Source organism: Phyllopteryx taeniolatus, chromosome 13 (genome assembly GCF_024500385.1).
Source record: "Phyllopteryx taeniolatus isolate TA_2022b chromosome 13, UOR_Ptae_1.2, whole genome shotgun sequence".
NCBI lineage: Eukaryota > Metazoa > Chordata > Actinopteri > Syngnathiformes > Syngnathidae > Phyllopteryx > Phyllopteryx taeniolatus.
The window spans coordinates 2,412,374-2,429,232 of record NC_084514.1 but is presented as its reverse complement, the minus strand read 5'-3'; the positions used below and the strand labels follow the sequence as shown (position 1 = coordinate 2,429,232).

Sequence of the window (16,859 nt, the reverse complement as noted above, 5' to 3'; positions counted from 1 at the left end):
ACTTGTTGTTTCAAGAAAGGAAACAGGCATAGCCAGCAAATCCAAGGCTCCGGGCAATGTCTGACACAGTGTCTGTTTTCCACTCTCTCTGCATCGTGCCGTAATGCATCTGGCAGTCAGAAAATGTTGTTTCAGCCATAGCATTACAAACAGCAGTACCCCACGTAGGCATCGCTTCATGGAGCACAGTAAAAAAAATATTGAAAACACTGTGTTGTGCATGCCAAGCCAGTAGTTGGGAATGGTAGGAAAAGAATGATGCCAAAGTGCACCTACTACTTGTACATACTACCGGATAAAACTATGTTTGGCATCAATGTGAGTTGACAGTAGTGATACATCCATCCATCCATCCATCCATTTTCTGAGCCGCTTCTCCTCACTAGGGTCGCGGGCGTGCTGGAGCCTATCCCAGCTGTCATCGGGCAGGAGGCGGGGTACACCCAGGACTGGTTGCCAGCCAATCGCAGGGCACATACAGACAAACAACCGTTCGCACTCACAGTTACACCTACGGGCAATTTAGAGTCACCAATTAATGCATGTTTTCGGGATGTGGGAGGAAACCGGAGAGCCCAGAGAAAACCCACGCAGGCACGGGGAGAACATGCAAACTCCACACTAACCCTAACCCGGGGATTGAACCCGGGTCCACAGAACTGTGAGGCTGATGCTCTAACAAGTCGTCCACCATTCCCCCAGTAGTGATACAATAAATATAAATTTGCTGAAGAGTGGCACAATCGCTACAACAGCACTGCAAGTAGAACTCCTCATAGACAGCATTGCTTTCCAGTCATGATGTATCGGTCGTAAGAACAGTCCTGATTCGGAGCCGATTTGTTGTTTTTTGTTGTCTTTTTTCAGATAAAGCCACTTGTGATTGGTCAAGATGTGTGGCGCCATCTGTGTGTCCATACTAAGCAGAAAGGGAAAGCGGCGATACCAGACAAACAGCACAGTGAGAGGCAAGCGACAAACGTGAATGTGAGAGCGCATTGCTATATAGTGACAGACTCCAGCAAGGGTGAAATAATGGGTGTCAAAAATGAAGTAAAATTTTAACTTTTTAATGGTCATTTTTGTTTGGATTTTATAGTTTTTTGCTTATAGCACTCTAAGTAAGTGAATTAATAAAGCAATATAAATAATGCATATTTAATATGTATTTGTGTTAAATTAGTCATTCTTTTTACACATAATTACGTCATAAATTGATTGAAGCACCCAAAAACATGAGGAGCTTTTATTGGGGAGCCGAGCCTGAAGAACCGGTTTTGGAAAACGAGCCGAAATTCCCATCACTACTTTCTAGGTAGGGTGGAACGATTTATCGATTTTTTTTAATTTTTTTTTTTAATCGATATTGCGTTTTCAGACGCGAACGTGATCTCCAAAGCTGGTGTTTTTTTGCAGCGCTCCTGACTGGCCGAAGATCTGTCTTGTCAACTATTTTATGCATAAATGCCATCTTCCTACGATCTTGCGAAGCTCACCAATCAAACGGGCATGCGACACAGGGACACGTCACGCGAACCATTCAGTATTTACCTGTTCCATAGCTTTGTAACGTTAACATGTTTTGCAGTGGCTTCAGCAGAACCTGATGCAGAGTAAGGAGATTAAATCCCCAGGGTTTGAGTCTGTTGAAGTCAGATTCTAAGTGTTCCACTCAGATTTTGTTATAGGCAGTTGTAATATGTTTCGCTGCTACGAATAAGTGAAAAAAAATGTTCCTGATAGGATATTTTGTGAGCTAAATTTATTTGGGCAGTCCAACGTCTACCGTAAGGTATAAACCTCTATAGTTTAAAATGGTTATTTTGATGTGTGGTGAATTAGGTTAGCTCTATTTCTACAGTAATGTAGCATCTAAGACAGTCACACACGAACAGTCGCCTTTCTATTGTGTCAACGTTTTGCCTCACTCTCCAGGTATGACAGATCAACCCATGCTTGCTCCAACCGTTGCATTAGTGTAACATCTGATTGAGTGTAAATCGATTAGTCATGCCTGGACAGTGGGACACTGAGATGATTTGCTCAAGAGGGGACTGTTATTGTTCGCTGGCCACTTGTAACCTGAGTTCATTAGAGTATGCGTTTGTGAGTTTTTGTGTTATAAGAGTGACTTTAGGCACCACATTAAAATTGTATGTACAATGAATGAAGGTGAATGTAACTGCAACAACGCTACTGCTTTGTGGTAGCATATTTACATCATCTGCAAATACTCATTTAGCAAGAGGAGCATGGCTGTAAACATTGTACATTCCACAACATTACATGAAATTACACAACAACAGTGTACATTCTTTGAAAACTGGTTGTACTACCAGATATTTTAAATGGTATTTTTCCACATTTATATTTGCATTTTTGCATCTTTTAGCGCTTCAATATTTTTCTTTTCTATAAATGAATGGAGAAAAGATCAGAGAAACAATAACTTTATTTCAATATAATTTTAAGGAAAAATACTACATCGGGATATATGTCATTTATGGGATGTAACATTTTGTACATATCACATGGCAGTACTTGGGCCATTGTTAAAATTGTGTTGTAATTTAGGTCGTCATACATATATGATTTAAGTTAGTTTAATACTTAATATGAAAAAGGAATGGTTTTTTTTTTCTAAAACTGCAAAAAAAAGTGCAAAAAAAAAGTGTTTAGTTAAAGTCACAGTAAAGTGAAAATACAAATGTCTTATGATATTCACACACCACAGAGGTGCTCTTAACAAGCCTACCAAATTTGAAAGAACAAAAAATTGTAAATTGTAAAAAAATAAATAAATAATACAAAATGAGGTTCCAAAATCGATAGATAGATGTAATTTTCTGTTATGTTTATAAATGACACTAATGTGAAAACTGCACTGAAGCCGGATTTGAAGAAAATCATGAATCGAATCGAAATCGCAACGTCGGCTAGAAAAATTGCAATTACAGTAGATTTTTCTGAAAATCGTTCAGCCCTCTTTCAGGGTGCCATCATCAAAAGCTTTCACTGATCAAGCCTTATTCAAATGTTTGTGTTTGCAATGTTTTTATGTAAAGAAATGGCCAAAACAAGTTCCATCCATCCACCCATCCAATTTCCAAACAGCTTTTCCTAGTGTCACGGGCGTGCTGGAGCCTATCCCAGGTGACTCTGGGCAAGAGGCAGGGTACACCCTGAACTTGTCGCCAGCCAATCGCACGGCACGTATACACAAACAACCATTCACACTCACATTCACACCTATGGGCAATACAGAGTCTTCAAGCAACCCACGATGCATGTTTTTGGGATGTGGGAGGAAACCAGAGTACCCAGCAAAATCCCACGCAGGCACGGGGAGAACATACAAACTCCACACAGGCGAGACCAGATTTGAACCTGGGTCCTCAGAACTGTGAGGCAGATGGGCTAACCAGTCGGACACCGTGCCACCCCAAAACAAGTGTTTAGTTCAAAATGATTTGGGTAAATGGGCCCTTAACTCATAATTAAGTATTAGGTATAGTAGCTAGTGTGGGATTAAATATTCATTAATAATGTCTTCTTGAATCAAAATGGAGAACACTGATTGATTCAGTCTCAACTACTTTGCTGTGTAAGGGAGAGAGAGGTATGTGATATAAGATGAGGTCCAACTCCTCTGGGCATTGATTAAAAAATATTATTTAAAAAGTAACAATTGATGAATTAAATAATTTATGTTTAATTTACCATACTTTACTCAGGCATTTGGACTACAAAAATAAATCTCGTTTTACAAGCTGACTCGAATCTACTGAACTGATTGAATAGATTCATTCAATTAATGGACTTCTATAGTCAAACTTCACATTCTCACAAGGTCAAGCCTAAAACTGTGAATACAGACAGACATATTTTTAGAGCCGCTTGCCAGAAGGAAAAACTCAAACCTCATTAATTCATGTCACTCTTTCATTCTCAACTTTTCAATGTGTTTGTTATCATTTGTATAACAGCCAATCAATGGGTCAATAGATCAATATATAACAAATGACACTGTGGGTGTTAATGACAACCTGGGATTAGAACGGATAATGCAGCCTTGGAAGAATCAATCGATGAGCAGCACCAGTAGTCTTCGTAACACAGTGCTGCAGAGAACGTGTACTCACACACAAATACACTTAGGATCAGGCAAAAACTGGAGGACAGAGTGAGTACTGCACCGCAAAGGCCCACATCTCTGCCATGTCCCCTTCCTAACAGCAGTGCCGGAACACCTTTTGCAACATAAGCTCTTTAGGAGTCTGAAAAAGATTTTCCATGGTGCCAAGAAGAGAGCGTGTGCTAATGCTGAAATGTCAAAGCACCTTAATTAACACACGTGCTATAACTGTGATCAAAGCTCCCTTGAGGAGCAGACACAGTGTACAACCCAATCTCTCTACCTCAGCTTTGCCCTTCCCAGATCGATGGCAATAGATTTTCTGCTTTTGCACACACTTGAGTGCTGTCAACACTGCCACGTAAATTTGGCGCTCTGTCTCTTCCCAGTTTCCTGGTGCTCACACTGTATTCCTTCTGAGTTTATTTCCTGTTCGCAGTGCACGGAAAGTGAGGGGGGTGGGGAGCTGCTTTGGCAGGTCAAGCTTGTTATGAAACGATGTGTTTATGGTGGTTTTGGTTTAAATCTGCTCTTCCTGCCCTGACACTGAAAGGCTCCTTTGAAAACATGGCCTCGGGTGGCTTGGGTAGGGATTCGGTGCTGTGAGTGCTCTCACACACTTGTGAGTTCACACATGCAGTGACACACACACACTTACGGGTTGCTCTCTCATTACTCAGCATAAGGCTTTCACGCTTGACCTGCTTTTTAACTTTCTGATCTGGATTAGTGGCAAATAATTTAGGAAGGAGAAGAGCTAGGGAGTGTGTGTCTGCTTGAGCTGAAAGGCTTTAAAGGTTGTGCACCGTTATCGTTCGCAGTCGGACACAGGACAGGAGTCGAGATTGCTGCCTCTAAGCATTACCACTGCTGGGTCAGTGGGAAAGAGAGAGAAGTGTTGCCCAAAAGATTGGTCATTTGACCCCCCGCTCCTCTCTCCCCACCAAAAACAAAATAAAAAATTGAGCTCTCTAAACAGAGTGACTTGTTCAGGAGACGTGCCAGGTTAAAAGAATACTACCTGGCTCAGGAGGAAAAGTTGGAGGTGAAGGATGTGGCTGTTTGAGAGGGGTTGTTGTATGCAGATGGGGGGGGGCTCAGTGATAAATCCATTTACCTCCTCCCCCTGTTTTATTTGCTCCCATGGACTCTGCTCACGTCTCCCTATTCAGGCTTGTTTACCTGGCAAGCCAAGTGTGACTGAAAAAAATTCCCCACACCCTGAGGTGGGATTGGAGCTCTGACAGAGGGGAATGCAGTGCACAGAAGGGGAGGGAATTAGGTAGGCAGGAAGGAGACAGGTTGGGGATGCAGTCACTAAAAGCTGTAAAACTGGGCATACGTGGAGGGAATCCAGCCTGTTTCAAGTCCGATTCAGAGTCAACATAATCTACAGCAATTTAAAAGTTTGTCGGGTGTCATTTGTCATACAGTGTATACGGGGTCTGACAAAGAAGAAGTTTTGACTGGATTTTTCCAAAGTCTGATACCTTTTTTTTTTGGTTCACTGTGTCTTTTCAAAATTTAAGAGCATCTAACTCAACTAAACTTGACTAAATTTACAGTAAGAAGCATGCTTCTGTGTGTATCATCTCATCAAAAATCAAAACGCACACAATTAGGAGAAGTCCATTGGTTTGCTGCTTGCTTTATTTTTTTTTTTTAAATTAGCAATCAGGGTCCAGAGATTGTACAAATGTTGTCTTCTTCTTGATTAGTTTAAGTACTCTACAACAATAGTTTTTAAATACAACAGTTGCGACACCTAAATGACCAAGTTAAACAGTGACAACCTGAACATTTAGTGTAAGGTAAGCATGTTTTCATTAGCTTTGACTTTCCATCACAGGTGATTAACTCATACAGTGACTCAAGCCATATGTTCACACCGAAATGGAGCCGATCTATTTCTTTTTCATTTTTAAGAAACTTCCTGTAGACACTGATTTTTTTTACAAGAAACGTGTGTGTCCACACAAAGATGCTGAAACGCTGTATTGGTGCTGTAACGCTGCCACAGGAAATCACCAAAAACAGAGACTAAAAAAACAGAGTGATGTCAACATATAACAATAGAGGTTAATAACAGGCGAGGAAGAAAGGAAACATTTGTGTGGGTTGACAACAGGGTACAACTTCAGTACGAAAGCCCAGATCAAAGAACATCCAACACGGTAATCCACAATTGTTGTTATTGTGCACGGTGTTAGTGCACGGTCATGCGAGAACTAGTACTAGCACGTCATTCTCTCAGGAGTGATACGTATGTGTTGTACACGCGGAAACGCAGGGGCACTATTTTCAGATATATACACTCTGGGACCTGGTTTTAAAAAATTATCATATTCGGGCCCCCAAAATGCTGCTTCCATGTGGATGAAATGTAGAAACGATTGCAAGAAACAGATACACGTAAACCTGTTTCACTGTGGACGGGGTCTGAAATTAGGAATTTGATAAACCAATGTTGTTGCTATCCAATTAAAAGCATGTGTCTCAAAATTATTTATTTTTCTAAATTTTTCAGACACGTGAACATTGTTTTTTGTTGATTTTAAGGTAAAACGAAAAAGACCATGTAAGCCCATCATAGGGGTACCGTAAATGAAAAATGAAGACTTAAGTTTTTCTTTAAATTTTGAAAGCTTTCAACAGACCTGCAAAAACAACTGGATTACTCACTTATGGGGGCTGCCATCTCTTCACTTTCGTGAGAGTGTGAATTTGCGCGAATGTAAAGTATTTTCATCAATTCCTGCTCGCTTTACATACAGTACAGCCATACAGTTAGATTAAATATTCAGTAATGACAAGCTATGTATTCAATTTCATTACATGTAGAAAAGCTACATGATAAACCATAATCATTCTTCAACAAAATCTGTCAGCAACATACTTCATTCGCGCGCTGTACTGTATTAACAGGCAGCGCTCTACTTGGGCTTCAATGTCACTTCCATTCTGCAGCTGATGACGATTTTGCCATCTTATGTTGATAAATTATTACTCTTAATTCTTATTCCATGAACTCAATATTAATCAGAGTACCATGTTTTGACTAGTGCTATAACATACAATGTATCCTTGCAAAAAACATTTTGGGTTTAGTTCGCCTTTTTCTCACATTTCAGTTTTCAAAACCATTGTCATTTAAACAAACAGGCAAACTATATATATTTGTTAATACATTTTCAGTTAAAACCCATGTAAACACCCCCTAAATTGTAACACACCCACCCCTATGGCCGAATTATCATGAGCTGTCTTATGGAGATGAAATAATATCGACTCACTAGGATGACAGGAGCACTGCATACACATAGAAGCACACAAGCAGAAACACAAGTGAACGAACAGGGAGGAGTGAGACATCATGGTCTGCTTTTGTTCAGAGCTTAATCGTCAAGGAAAATAAACATTCTTGCGTGGTAGACATCTATCTTTGGCTGAGGCTGAAGCTGCAAGATAAGGAGAAAACAGGCCTCACAGACGTGTTCTTCTCTTCACCGCTCGTTCCTCAGAATTGTACTTTAATACGGGTCTTAAGAAGCGTCTGTGAGGTGAAAAGGTGAAATTATGGGATGGATTGCTCCGAGACGCATCAATCATCTTTAACTCTATTTGTTGGGGGTCGTAGTTGTCTGACTTTGAAGACATGCTTTGCGAGAAAATCTGAGCAAGCTTTCAAAGGCATTACAACATTATTCAAGAGTGTCTGCAACTGATCCGTCAAAGTTGCCACATGCCTTGCACGGATCTTTAATTAGCCGAGAAAAGCCTCGTTAAGACAGGCTCAGTGGCTTTCATGGCACTTCAACTTCATACATCAGCTCAGCTCCATACACTGACATAAAATAAAACACTTCTCTCTCACTCAATAAAAATGGAAATTTGGATCTAGAAGTCACAGAATGAATCTGTTAAAAAAAAAAAAAAACACTCATGAGTGTGTTCCTGAAAATATATATGGCTATCAATCTGGGGCAATCACATTGAGGGGTAAGGAATAATGAAGAGAACGAAGTGAAATGTTGTGTATCAAAGAGCGAAAGAATAAAGAGGGAAGACTATCAGTCATGGGGTAATCATTCTATCAGACACTGGAGTAATGAATCCCATTTCCCAAGCAGAGCCAGTATCATTCAGAAGCGGTCGAATGCAGATTCATGGGCCCTTTTTTTTTTTTATTCCGCAGAAACATTTAAAAGCACTTTAGGAAAGTTATGCATACTGTCATAGCCTCTACTGAATTGACTTCGGGTGACCTGAACAAGAAATTTGCATTGAAAAGTGACATTCGTAAAAGAGCACTTTGTGCGCTGCAGTGTCGCAAAAAGTAACGTGATCGTTCATCCCATTGTGTAATTATTCCAAGCATGTGTTGAAACAAGACATTACTTCTATTTCATAACTTTGATGCTGGACCACAAAATCCTAACCATTTACTGTCAAAGTCTGTGCAGCAGCAGACGAGCGGGCAAACAATGCCAAGCCAGGTCCAGGATCACTGCACTGACCCAGACCAGATAAGGTGGCAGCGAAACTTCCTTCATTTCCTTTCATTGTTACAAAATGGGAGCCAAGGTAGCCTCCAACAAGCCTAGGAGACCCCGGGGCTAAAAGTTGAAAGCTACGCTCGACTAAACTTCAGGCCTGCTCAGAAGGAATGCAACCTGGGTTTGGGGAAGCACCCAAGCTTGTCGCCCCAGCAGCGAGGCTTTGGAGGAGAAGATCCCTGGCACCAGCGATTTCCATGTGTGTTTTTCTAGGAATGCTTTTTGTCATTGTCTTTGTGCTCTCACTCAAACAGGCTGAGCTGAAAGTAACTAAACATGTCCACAAGTACACTTCCAAAAATAATGTTCAGGTTGTCTAGACCCTGCAGTGACAACCTCTAACAGTGAAGCCAAAATTTTGGGGGGCGGTCAACATGAGCAGAATTACAAATTTAGGATTTAAGAGGAATCTGTAGGGACCAGATCGACTTTTGTGCCAATTCTCACACAACTACGTGTGAAACTGTGGCCATGTCCACACACAAGTTTAGGTGTATCCGCAAAGGATTTATATTGTTTCTATATTTCGTGGACACGGAACTGGCATTTTTGGAGCTTGAATACAACCATTTTTTTTGAACCAGGTCCGAGACTGAATACATTTGAATACGCTGCCGTTGCGTTTCCATGTTTACAATACACACGGTAAATCCAATTTTCGTGTGACTGTGCAAATACTGTCGACAATAACATCAACAATGCTGGATCACCGTGTTGGATTTTCTTTACCTTGGCAGTTGTCATGGCTTGTTCTAGCTTGTCGTCACTCCAAACAAATGTCTCCTTTCTTGCACGTGTCATATTCCCCGCCATTGTTGTATGTTGAAGGGCTTTTTATTCTCTGTTTTTGGTGACTTCCTTTGGCAGTGTTACAGCGCCACTTCAGGCCTGACATATATCTTACAGTGTTTCGGTGTATTTGTGTGGACACACACATTTCTTGCAATGATTCTGTGTTCACGGGAAACTTTTTAAAAACAAAAAAGAAATAGATTGTTTCTGTGTGGACATGGCCTATACTTGTCCTCTCTTTCTGCTCTTTACGGCATTGTCTTTGCGCTTTAGCAAAGCAAAGCAAGGAAAATGTATTTAACTCAATGTGCTTTACATGATTAAAAGCATTTAAAAACATAGGGGAAAAAAACAGCTTATAAAACAAAGAGGGGGAAAAAAAAAGTACAATTAAAACAGTGTACAGTGTAAGAAATATCATTTTAAAATGGAAATGTTCTAAAAATCGTTAAAAAGAGTTTTTAACCTGGACTTAAAAACATTCACACTTGGGGCTGACGTCACTTCTGTTGGCAACTTATTCCATTTGTGTGCAGCTTAATAGCTAAATGCTGCTTCACCATGTTTGCTTTGGACACTGTGCTCCCCTATTTGACCCAAGTCTGTGGAACTCAGAGCCCTACTGGGTTTATATACCATTAGCATTTATTTCATGTATTGAGGACTTAAACCATTTAGTGATTTATAGACCAGTAGCAGAACTTTAAAGTATTTTCTAAAGCTGACTGGAAGCCAGTATAAAGACCTTACAATTAGAGTAATATGCTCTGACATCTTTGTTCTGGTCAGAACCCGAGCTGCAGCATTCTGAATGAGCTGGAGCTGTTTAATGCTCTTTTGGGTGAGTCCAGTCAGAAGACCATTATTGACTATGAGTCAAGTTTACTTGAGATGAAAGTACGGATGATCTTCTCCTGGTCTGCTTGGCACATGCAAGCCTTCACTCTGGATATCTTCTTCAGATGGTAGAAGGCAGTTTTAGTAATTGATTTGACTGTTGAAAGTCAGGTCGGAATCTATCAGTACACCTAGGTTTCGGACTTAGTCTTTTGTTTTTAAAGAGAGTGACTCCAGGTATTTACTAACAGCAATCCTCTTTTCTTTATTGCCAAAAACAATTATCTGAGTTTTGTTGTGGTTTAATTGGAGAAAATTTTGGCTCATCCAGTAATTTATCTTTTAGACAGTGACACAACACCTCAATTGAACTGTAGTCATCTGGAGACACTGCTAGCTATAACTGTGTCATCTGCATAGCTATGATAGTCAAAATTAAAGTTCTGAAGAATTTGACTCAAGGGTAGCATAGCAGGTAGGGTAGGGCTACATATTGTAACTCAAGAAGACAGAGCCCAGAGTAATTGAACCAAACGCTTAGCACATGATATTGCCGAGTCAGAGATGCAAAATGAAACAAAATGAGGGATGGGGGTTGAAGGCAATCATTAAATGTATTTCCTCTGCCCAGTAAACACAATGTCTGCCAGTCCCTCACTGAGCTGTGATCAATATTGACGTTGTCATCAAGCAGTTCTCTGGTAATGAGGGTGGGAAAGGAGGGATGGGTGCGGGGGACAAGATGTGAACAAGGGTAATGGCGAATACTGTAAATGACAAAATATTTTACCTGTCGGTCTCTGCTATCATCGAAGGTTTCTCTCTTGTTTGGTTTGTGTTCAAAACATACACGCAATTTGAATTTCATAATGAATTGGCATGGTGTGTTCACAAAAACCACACTCAAAATGTGGAAAATGGTCATTAACAATAGTCTTTGCTAATGTGAGACAGTCCTACGTCATGAGCCTTGGGAGCGTGGGGGGTGGGGGGTGATGAAAGATTTTGAAACTCATCCCTCAGGGGGCCTCTCTAATAGGCATGCAAACACACATTTGGCTGTGACACACAAATCCGAGGGTGCAAAATCACCCATCACTTCTTGTGAGAAGAAGGGCTCAAAATAGAAAGGCAAAGGACACAACTGCACATACATATTGCTTTTGCTCCTGTGTGCTTCTTGTGAATGTATCATTACAGTATACTCATCAAAAATGATCTAGTAATGATTACTATTTACTTTTGATGACTGCCCTCTTATCAGCAGTTAATACAGGGAAATAGCTATTTGTTCCTATAGTAATTATAGAAAACAAAATCCCAACTCACTGAAGTACTCATTACTACGACTAAACAAAGTGTCATGGGTTTTACATGAATGTTGGAGGCAAAAAGGTGTAAGACCCAAGTTCAGAGAAGCAGGGAGGCAAGGCAGGAGTGCAGGAGTGTACAAAAAAAATATTATAATTTCCAAAACAAAAAGGCAAACAAGGATCATGGCGGTAAATGCGAAATCAACAAAGTCCAAAAATCTAAATACAAAGTAACAAAGGAACACTAGTGGACAAAGAACTCACCACTACGAGACGGGACTATGAAACATGATGTGAGATGACAGACTACGAATGAAAATGTAGCAACACCGACTGAAAGAAAGCAGGGAACTAAATACAAGCAAATTGACGAGACAACGAGGAACACCTGGACAAGACAAGTGGCTGAAAGGAGCTGATTGGTTGACACAAGGTAGTGGGTTGACGAGAACAAGTGGACACAATAAATGAGCACAGAAGACATGAACAACATGGGACACAGAGAAAGAATGTCAAAGTAGTCATTGTATCTTTCGTTTTTTCTGTATGCGGCCCTCGGAGGGAAAAGTTTAGACACACCTGGCATACATGCACAGTCAAGGGTCAAAGTCTGACACATTACCTGTAGCTTTGTCCCCATGAGGACTTTTACGGCCAAACCTTATTCGGTCCTTTGATAAATTGGATCAGATGACTTTCTCACCACAATTAAACGGAGTCAGAACACCATTATTAATTCCAATTGGTTAAATCAGAAACACAACTTAATTAATCATCTCTTGTGTGTCTATACCTTTTTGAAACAACCTGGAGTCGATGTGTTCGGGACTCATCTGCTCCTTCATCTATTCCACGCCACACATTGAAATAAATTGTGTCTAAATGAGTGCATGATGACTCAAGTCTACCAGATCAAATGCTTAGTTGACTGTCAGTGAAACAACCCTCTCCCTCCTCAATAACACGGCCTCGGTGGTATGTCTTGCTACGAGACATCTTTGACGGATCTGACACTTCCTCGCATTTGATGTTTCTTGGGATTCATGAATGTGGCGGACGGTTTTGTCGCTGTAGCAGTGGCCTATGTGTCTACTTTAGATTGTTCTCCCTGCTCTGCCTGAAATATTGCAGACAGATTACAGAGTAGCAAGAATGACAGCGGCTGCATTTCATACAAATGCTGTGAATACATAATGCATAGCATTGTCTGCGTGAACCCTTTCACATGCTAATGCCAACCTTTCTGCAGATGTCTCAGAGGTACGCACCGGAGACTGAAGAATGGCAGAGAAGGGAATAAAAAGGAATAAAAATGAAATCAAATGCAATGGTGAAACAAAAAAGATCATCAGCAGTCTTTTACTGTAGCTGTGACACGCAGCTAATCAAGCATTATACGAAAATACATTTTAGAAATAATTCAACTTCATCTTGTGAGTAAAGCACATACCTCAAGGTGGAAGCTAGACTCAGAGGTTACATGAAGTCATGTAGAGCCCCGTTTAGCGAAACCTTTGCAGATTAATATTGTTATTTTTTCGTCAATAAAAAAGACATAAGAACAGTCAATCTAAGATGATAAAAGCTGTAATGGTATCTAACCATACTTTAATTCACAAGCTAAGACATAGGAAGATTTGCAAAACGTCTAATTCACAGAGTGACAAAACCAGTATCATATGAGCCATCTATTTGGAATTTGGTAGGATTTTGTAAAATGTCATTTAATAAATATATTTTTAAATTGTTTAGGTTTCTTAAAACTTTGAATGTAATGAAAATAACACATCCCAACTTCTTCAAAATTACATTAAAAAAAAAAATAAATAAAATAAAATAAAATACTGTGTAGCAATTCCAAAATAGCATGTTGACCATGTTTATGGAGTGTTGTGGATTTTTCAAGGCATTTATAATTTTTATGTTAGGGTGTTGCGGCAAAGATTAATACACACTGCAAACGCAAACGTAAAAATAGTGCTTTCTTTTTTGTATGATTTCCGACTACATTGCCATAAGATCATGTTTGGAAGCTAGACTCAGGTTGGGCTATCGTAATTTTAAATTACAGCGTTATAAATCAAGATATTTGATAGATATAAGGGGCACCCCGTCATATTTTTACAAGTTGAATTTGAGGCGAAATGACGGCAAACCTTTATAATCAGTCTCTTATCAGAAGGTGGCTACATTTTAGGAACTTTGAGTTCTAGACTTTCTAGAGGTTTCGCTCCGAACCCAAACACACATATAATCAATGCAAGTGGTGAATTTTATAGAAAATGTAATAATGAAAAGGGCTTTCTACAGGATAAAACACAGGCAAACACAAAACAAACACGATATCTACGAACATTGGCAAAGGAAGGGATTTGTGACGTGAGATGAGATGAATGGGCGTGTAGTGAATGCATATCGTTGAGGACTCCTGGTCTCGTTTATATAAACCCAAATATGCGCTAATCCGTACTTTTAGTAGACCGCAATGTTGGACTTACGTGTCTGGAACACGTTTAAAGAAGGCGAGTCAGGGTCCCGAGTGTTCGGCTGGCCCGGTCCGCACCGGTAACAGGTAGATTCGACGGGAGGGAGGAATGGAAAAACAGGAGCAGCAGGAGGCCAACAAGTTTTTTGACAATTGTGCAAAAAGATGCAGAGTCCTCTAGCACTTAGAGCAGTTTGAATGACTAATATAGCAATAGTCCGGTGCAACTACCATTGTGCAAAGGGCGGCGAGACTTCAAGGAGTGTATGCAGTTTAAAGTAGTGCGATAATCTGGGACAATGTTGATTGTGCAAATGTTGCAGATTCTCCTCAGTCAGTGTGCAAATGGGGCAAATGCTACTCTGGCATGAGTGGCCAGTATTGGTCAACAACAGATAAGCAAATAGTGCAGCGTGGCGAGACTACTACAGTGAGTGCACGAGTAATATATAATTGGCCCGACAGAAATGTGACAACAAACTCAGACAAAAAAATTGGCAGCATGTTGCAATGGAATTGTAGGTTAGCTGTTTAAGAAGTTGATTGCAAGAGGGAAGAAGCTGTTGGAATGTCTGCGAGTTCTAGTTTGCATTGATCGGTAGCGCCTACCTGAGGGAAGGAGCTGGAAGAGCCGGTGACCGGGATGAGGAGGGTCCGAGAGGATTTTGCACGCTCTTGTCTTAGTTCTGGCAGCATGCAAGTCCTCAAGAGTGGGTAGGGGGTTACCGACAATCCTTTCAGCAGTTTTGATTGTCCGTTGCTGTCGGAGTTTGTCCTTTTTTGTAGGAGCACCAAACCAGACTGTGATGGAAGAACACAGGACTGATTCGATGACCGCTGTGTGCTGTGTTATGATACTCTAATTTGACCATAAAACTATCAGGTTCCATTAATTGAGTCAGTGCAACAGAACTGTTACGGTAATTATCTTTTGAATGAAATTCAATCTATGAGGAAAAGTAAAATCACAACTTCATTAATATTATTGCCCATTTCTAGATCTGAAGTCCTGATATTACCATACACATTTGGAAATAAATCTCTTCTGCATTCAGGGTGGTCTATGCTATTTAAACAAAATCTAATTTGTTGTTGATAACAGTGATATCTATACCCACTCATTTTTGTAGTTATCATATCCACTCGGAGGGGCATTATGACTGTGAACCCATATAAATGTATGATCGCCTCATATTATTACATATACAGTACACAATAAATTCATGGATAACTAGTTTTGAAATCAGAAGTCAGTAAAAACTGTTCATGTATGTATTCAGTTCAATTTATTTTAAGAGTTATTGGTAACCTCAAATCCTTGCAATATGTAATTGTTTTTAAAAGTGTATACTGTAGTCAAATTCTGATCCCTTAGGAAAAGAATAAGACAAATTATGTTTATTGCTCAAGAATCACGTAGGGTAATTTGCAGGGAGATGCTTCGTGTGTTTGTCTCTTCTGGACTTCCTTTGTTCCTCAAACAAGGCATGAGGTGAGTTGTAGCTTCCACTGTTGACAGGGTCCTGCTGACCTTCCGCACCCCCTCAGGTGCTAGAAACACTGGACAGGCTGCAATGGTCAGGGTCTGTGTTTACAGACGTTTTCAGAGCAGAGCACCAGTTGTGAGACCAGAGCAGTCACTTCCAATTCGCTGTAGTTTTAGTCACACACAGCCAGGATACAAAACTGATGTTGGGCCAGAGATTCTATACGGAGATGCTTGACACGAGCTTGGGCTGGCGGGCTCAGGTTTCTCCAGTGCTGGTGAGCATTCGCCATACACCTACTGTTAACTTTCTAGCCCGTTGCTATGTCTAAATAAACAATGCAGAGGTTTAGGCTTGCCTTTCCCATCCACGCTCCCACTACTCCTCTCTCTTATCTGATCCAAGTCACAGAAAAAGGACTAATGCAGCAACACACATATACACACAATCCACCCCTTTGTGTCATTATACAAAGTCAATTTTGTAAAATTTTTGCAAAGTAAGCATTTTGGAGAGGGATTCCATATGATCTTTTTTGAAAGGCAAAACAAGATTTTTAGATTAACTTTTGTACTTTGACATGTATGCTCCCACACAGGCAGGACTAATAGAAAACAGATATGCCTGCTCGGAGAACCATTCAGGCTAAAGGCTTCTTTATACTCACGCGGATGGCGACCATGCTGATGTCACTGCGGCTGTCCTGCGCATAGTTTGCCTTTATACTCAAGCGCAACCCACGTGCGCAGTTTTGAAAATGTACTGCAGTTCACCTCCAAGACGGGGGTGTCGCTACAGCTTGTATTGGCTAGGACACCACAGGGTGGAGTTTCCTCTGCATTTTTTTGGGGGGCCATTTCCGGTAGCCGTTTTTACTTTCCTTTCAGTAACAAGGAACAAAGCAACAACAATGGTGACCGTGGAACAGTGTCTGCTAGAACAAATGGACCGAGATGACCAGATGATACGTTTAATTATGCTGCAAAATCGATCAAGGCGGCGGCGGCGTAAGTGGTACGTAGAACCGAGGGGCACGCTGAGTACGTCATCACAGCATGTGACTAAAACGGACCAATAACGAGAGATGATCTCCGCGGCATTCTACACGCAGCAACAATTTTTGCTGTGTGCGCGTCAACCTACGCAGATGGGCCGCGGGGGCCAATTTGTCGGTCATGTGATGCAATGAGAGTATAAAGAGGCGTTAATTTTGTTATTCCAATACAAAAAAGTTCAACATATGTGAATACATTT

The 16,859-nt window shown here is 40.6% G+C and overlaps 1 long non-coding RNA gene across 2 annotated transcripts in view; it reads right to left on the bottom strand.

Moving 5' to 3' along the window:
* Positions 1–16,859, bottom strand: part of LOC133488230 (uncharacterized) — a 134,858-nt gene that overhangs the window by 80,821 nt on the left and 37,178 nt on the right. The window lies entirely within an intron of this gene.